Genomic DNA, 6,602 nt, shown 5'->3' on the forward strand with positions numbered 1-6,602 from the left:
CCAAAGATGGAGAAGCTCTATACAGTCAACAAAAACAAGACTAGGAGCTGACTGTGGCTCAGATCATGAACTCCTTATTGCCAAATTCAGACTTAAATTGAAGAAAGTAGGGAAAACCACTAGACCATTCAGGTATGACTAAATCAAATCCCTTATGATTATACAGTGGAAGTGAGAAATAGATTTAAGGGACTAGATCTGATAGATAGAGTGCCTGATGAACTATGGAATGAGGTTCGTGACACTGTACACGAGACAGAGATCAAGACCATCCCCATGGAAAAGAAATGCAAAAAAGCAAAATGGCTGTCTGGGGAGGCCTTACAAATAACTGTGAAAAGAAGAGAAGTGAAAAGCAAAGAAGGAAAGGAAAGATATAAGCATCTGAATGCAGAGTTCCAAAGAATAGCAAGAAGAGATAAGAAAGCCTTCCTCAGTGATCAATGCAAAGAAATAGAGGAAAACAACAGAATGGGAAAGACTAGAGATCTCTTCAGGAAAATTTGAGATACCAAGGGAAAATTTCATGCAAAGATGGGCTTGATAAAGGACAGAAATGGTATGGACCTAACAGAAGCAGGAGATATTAAGAAGAGGTGGCAGGAATACACAGAAGAACTGTACAAAAAAGATCTTCATGACCCAGATAATCATGATGGTGTGATCACTCACCTAGAGCCAGACATCCTGGAATGTGAAGTCAAGTGGGCCTTAGAAAGCATCACTACGAACAAAGCTAGTGGAGATGATGGAATTCAGTTGAGCTATTTCAAATCCTGAAAGATGATGCTGTGAAAATGCTGCACTCAATATGCCAGCAAATTTGGAAAACTCAGCAGCAGCCACAGGACTGGAAAAGGGCAGTTTTCATTCCAATCCCAAAGAAAGGCAATGCCAAAGAATGTTCAAACTACCACACAATTTATTCTGTAGTATTTCCTAAAGAATATTATTACACTTGACCACACTGATTGTTGACATCCTTCAGCCTCTGGAATGATCATTAAGAACAGTAGTTTTATTTTTTGAGCCAAAAATCAAAGTACATGAGGGTTGTTTAGAATTCTAAACCTACCTAGTAGCTAGAAATTTAGATATAAAATATTTGAATCTCCACCACAAATTATAGATTCACATGGGCAATGGATGGAATATTTGAAATGAGAATGCTTACTATAATTCTAATGTCCCTACCAATGCCAAAACGAAAACAAAGCGACAGCAGGATTCGAACCACGTTAGAACCATAATAACAAGACTCACATTCTTTCGAAGCCTTAGCTTTGCCAGCAATCCTTCTGGGCACCTTGAATCCAACATCTCTCAGGATATTCACAACAATTCTGTGAGGTAGGTGCTCTTGTTAGCCCCATTTTATAAGTGAGAAACTGAGTCACAGAAGGCTAAAATATTATGCCCCAGATCACATTGCTAGAAATAGATACATGTTTAGTTGCTCAGTCGTGTCCAACTCTTTGCAACCCTTTGGACTGTAGCCCACCAGGCTCTTCTGTCCATGGGATTTTTCAGGCAAGAATGCTGGAATGGGTTGTCATTTCCTTCTCCAGAGGATCTTTCCGATCTAGGCATCAAACCACTGTCTCCTGTGTCTCCTGCATTTCAGGCAGATTCTTTACCGCCTGAGCCATCAGGGAAGCCCAGAAATAGACATAGCTGCTATTTATACCTAGGTGTATCTGACTCCCGTAGTTTAAGCTCTTTGGCACCAAGCTACACAAAACTGTCTCATAAATAGAGTTTAAAGCTGGAGGGACCTAAGAGATCATCTAATCTAGCCCAGCTCTCTGACAGATTAACTGATGTGTCCAAACTACCAGCTAGCAACATGCGAGGACCAGATCTCCAGAATCTTCAGCAGATGTATCACAACAAATAAAAACCAAGATATACTTCATGATCAGAATGTGCCAGGGACGGAGCTGGGCATGTCTGAATTATATTGTTATCTTATTCGTCAATACTCCAGGCACTGTTTTTAATCTCTACTTTAAGAAAGAGAACACTGGGGCACAGCGCATTTACACAGAGTCCCACAGCTGATTAGCCAGATTCAAACCTGTCTCTAAAGCATATGCTCATGACTACCACCTACAAGGGCTTCCCTGGCGGCTCAGATAGTAAAGAATCCACCTGCAATGTAGGAGATTTGGGTTCAAACCCTGGGTTGGGAAGATTCCCTGGAAAAGGGAATGACTACCCACTCTAGTGGCCACCTGATGCAAAGAGCTGACTCATTTGAAAAGACCCTGATGCTGGGAAGGATTGAAGGCCGGAGAAGGGGATGACAGAGGATGAGATGGTTGGATGGCATCACTGACTCAATGGACATGAGTTTGAGTAAACTCCGGGAGTTGGTGATAGACACGGAGGCCTGGTATGCTGCAGTCCGTGGGGTTGCAAAGAGTTGGACACAACTGAGCAACCGAACTGAACTGAACTTACCCACTCTAGTACTCTTGCCTGGAGAATTCCATGGACAGAGGACCTTTGTGGGCTACAGTTGATGGGGTCACAAAGAGTCGGATATGACTGAGCAACTAATGCTTTCACCACCTACAAACTCTGAGAAGGCCATCAGTCCATTTTGGTGATTCTAAGGGTCTTCAACATTCAAAAAACTAAGATCACAGCAGTCAATGCCACCATTTCATGGCAAATAGATGGGAAAAAATGGAAAAAGTGACAGACTTTATTTTCTTGGGCTCCAAAATCACTGCAGACAATGACTGCAGCCTTGAAATTAAAAGATGCTTGATCCTTGGAAGGAAAGCTATAACAAAACTAGACAGCATAATTAAAAAGCACAGACATCACTTTGCCAACAAAAGTTCATATTGTCAAAGCTATGGTTTTTCCAGTAGTCATGTATGGATGTGAGAGTTTGACCATAAAGAAGGCTGAACACCAAAGAACTGATGCTTTTGAACTGTGGTGTTGGAGAAGACTCTTGAGGGTCTCTTGGACTGCAAGGAGACTATTGGACTAAATTATTGGACTTCAATCCTAAAGGAAATCAACCCTGAATATTCATTGGAAGGACTAAAGCTCCAATACTTTGGCCACCTGATGTAAGGAGCTGACTCATTGGAAAAGATCATGATGCTAGCAAAGATTGAGGGCAGAAGGAGAAGGGGGCGACAGAGGATAAGAGGGTTGGATGGCATCATTGACTCAATGGACATGAGTTTCAGCAAATTCTGGGAGAGGGTGAAGACTGGAGTGCTGCAGTTGTAAAGTGGGATCGCAAAGAATCAGACAGGACTGAACAGCTGAACAACAACAAAGGCTGCTCTACCCCTACGACTCTGCATACCACATCTCTCAGTTGGCTTTGGCAACAACCATTCTCTCATCACAATCTGATCTTATTTTCTTTCTGTGGTTTGTCACTGACCTCAGACTGTCCTCTGAGCCAGTTCCTGAGTGACTGTCCAGGATCTCTTTTCCGCTTAAGAAATTTTTAAAACAGCCTTGACGTAAATGCAAGAAAGAGTGCAATGATCATCCCTCAATTTCCCAACATGTTTTAATCTTAGGAAATATTTCCTGAATGAGAATTACGTTAAAGATATGAATACTTTTATCACTCAATACTTATTGCCAAATTGTCTCAAAAAAGCATTGCGCAAAAACATAGTCAATAACAAGGTATGAGAATATCATATCATTAGCATTGGGTATTTCCGTTAAGCTCTTTCTATTAGCAACTTAAAAACAAACAGAAAAACTTTATTATTGTTTGCATTTCTTTAGTTATAAGTGAGGCTGATCATTTTTCTCTTTTAAAGCAGTTATATTCTTCCTTTGTAAGTTATCTATTAATATGCTTTTCTCATATTATTGCCTGCTTCATATACATTTCAAAATTTATCACTAAACTTGGCATATATTAAGGCTTCAACCTTTATTTGCTGATCCGTTGCCAGATTTTCTATGCATTCCATACATTTTTATCAGGAATATTCTTCATGATTATATAAAAATATAAATAAGAAAACCTTTTGGGGTTTACAAATTGTCAAGATATCTAAAGCTTATATTATTTTTTCCTTTTTAATTTTGTTACATTCAGAAAATATTATAAAATTGTATCTTGAAAATGCTCTATACTTTATAAAAATATAGTCTTGCTATTGGGAGTACAATGTTTAATATGCCTTTTAACCTTACTTTGCAAATTATTCAACTTCTACATTTCCTTATTTTATCTTCCAGGATGACTTTTATAATCAAAATATCCCATTTCTATAATGTTTATGTCATTTTTTCTCCTTATATTTCAAACAATTTATAAGACATAAATTTGCTGCTATATTGTTTAAAGATAGTTTCAGTGTTATTGTTCTTCATATTTATTTACTACTTATTCTAATTTTACAAATATAAAATAATTCTCTTTTTAAGTTATTTTGTTTATTTCTATTTGATGCTACTTATATTAATTTCATACTTTTATTACTTAAAGTTCAGTGATATATTGCACACTGTTATTGTTAATATTTCAGTATCATTTTCATTTCTTTGCTTTTTCCTTTAACCTAAAATAAATCACTGCAGATGGTGACTGCAGCCATGAAATTAAAAGATCCTTACTGATAAATAAAGAGAAAGAGTCTAGCATTTCTGAGTACAATGGCACCCCACTCCAGTACTTTTGCCTGGAAAATCCCATGGGTGGAGGAGCCTTGTAGGCTGCAGTCCATGGGGTCGCTAAGAGTCAGACACGACTGAGCGACTTTGCTTTCACTTTTCACTTTCATGCATTGGAGAAGGAAATGGCAACCCACTCCAGTGTTCTTGCCTGGAGAATCCCAGGGACGGGAGAGCCTGGTGGCTGCCATCTATGGGGTCGCACAGAGTTGGACACGACTGAAGTGACTTAGCATAGCATAGCATAGCATACAGAGTATACACATGGTAAACACACAGTTAATGTGGCTAAGTGTTTTTCAAGTACTTCAGCTAATAAATGAAGAAGGAACTATCGAATATTACCATTCTGCAATTCTTACCGATATCATTGATCTGGGAAAACAATTAGTCTCTGCTCAAGCAGACAGGTTTCCTTGGTGGCTCAGATGGTAAAGAATTTGCCCGTAATGCAGGAGACCCGGGTTTGACCCCTGGGTTGGGAAGATCCCCTGGAGAAGGGAATGGTAACCCACTCCAGTATTCTTGCCTGGAGAACTCCATGGACAGGAGTTCTGGTAGGCTCCAGTTCATGGGGTTGCAAAGAGTTGGACACAATTGAGCAACTTTCACTTTCGAACTTTTCTGCTCATTCAGTAAAAAGCTGATGAGGGGAATATAGCTAATATTTTATAATAAGTACTAATGGAGTTTAACCTATAAAAATTTTGAATCACTATTTTGTCCACCTGACTATGGTGTGCTGTGTTTAGTCACTGAGTCATATCTGACTCTTGGCAACCCCATGGACCATAGCCCGCCAGGCTCCTCTATCTATAGGATTTCCCAGGCAAGAATATTAGAGTGGGTTGCCATTTCCTCCTCCAGGGGAATCTTCCCGACCCAGGGATTGAACCCAAGTCTCCTGCATTGCAGGGAGATTATTTTATCATTTAAGCCACCAGGGAAGCTCAGTAGAAACATTAGATACATGATTTTTAAGCATCTGAAATGTGGCTTTTTTTTTTATACTATAAATAAATTCAAAATATACATGGGATTTTGAAGACAGTATGAAAAATAAAATATTTCAGTAATAAAATTTGGATATATGTTGAAGTGATATTTTGGATGAATTGACTTAAGTGAAGTATATAAAAATTATTTTGACTTGCTGCTGATGGGAATGTCAAATGGTGCAGCTACTTTGGAAACAGTCTATGTGTTTCTTAAAAAGTTAAACAAACACCCACCACACGATGCAGTCGTTCCACTCCTAGAAATGTACCCAAGGGAAAGGAAAGTGTGTGTCTAGAAAAGACTTGTACACAAAAGTTCACAGCAGCTGTATTTGAAATAGCTAAAACAATGTTCTACATTTTTGTTTTCTTTAATTTTTGGCTGCACTGGGTTTTCGTTGCGGCTTGCGGGTTTTCTCTAGTTGCAGCTAGTGGAGTCCCCTCTTCCATTTCGGTGTGTGGGCTTCTCGTGGCAGGGGCTTCTCCTGTGGTGGCGTGTGGACTCCAGGCACACAGGCTTCAGTCGGCACAACACGTGGACTCTGTAGTTGTCGCACATGGGCTTAGTTGCTACAAAGCATGTGGGATTTTTCCAGACCAGGGGTCAAACCCATGTCCCCTGTATTGGTCAGCAGATTCTTAACCACTGAACCACCAAGGGTGTCCACAAATAGCTAAAAATTTGAAACAACTCAAATGTTCATCAGTAAGTTAATGGATAAACAAGTTGCTATATATCAGTATATTCATACAATGGACTAATAACCAAGAAAAAGGAACAAATTGTTGATAAATGCATCAACACACATGATCCTCAAAATAAGTATAAGTGAAAAAAGATAGATAAAAATGAATACATATTATATGACTTGATTTATATATAAAATCCTGAAAAATGCAAGCTAATCTACAGAGACAGAAAACAGCTCAATC

The sequence above is a fragment of the Bos javanicus genome, chromosome 2, assembly GCF_032452875.1.
Source record: "Bos javanicus breed banteng chromosome 2, ARS-OSU_banteng_1.0, whole genome shotgun sequence".
NCBI classification, from domain to species: domain Eukaryota; kingdom Metazoa; phylum Chordata; class Mammalia; order Artiodactyla; family Bovidae; genus Bos; species Bos javanicus.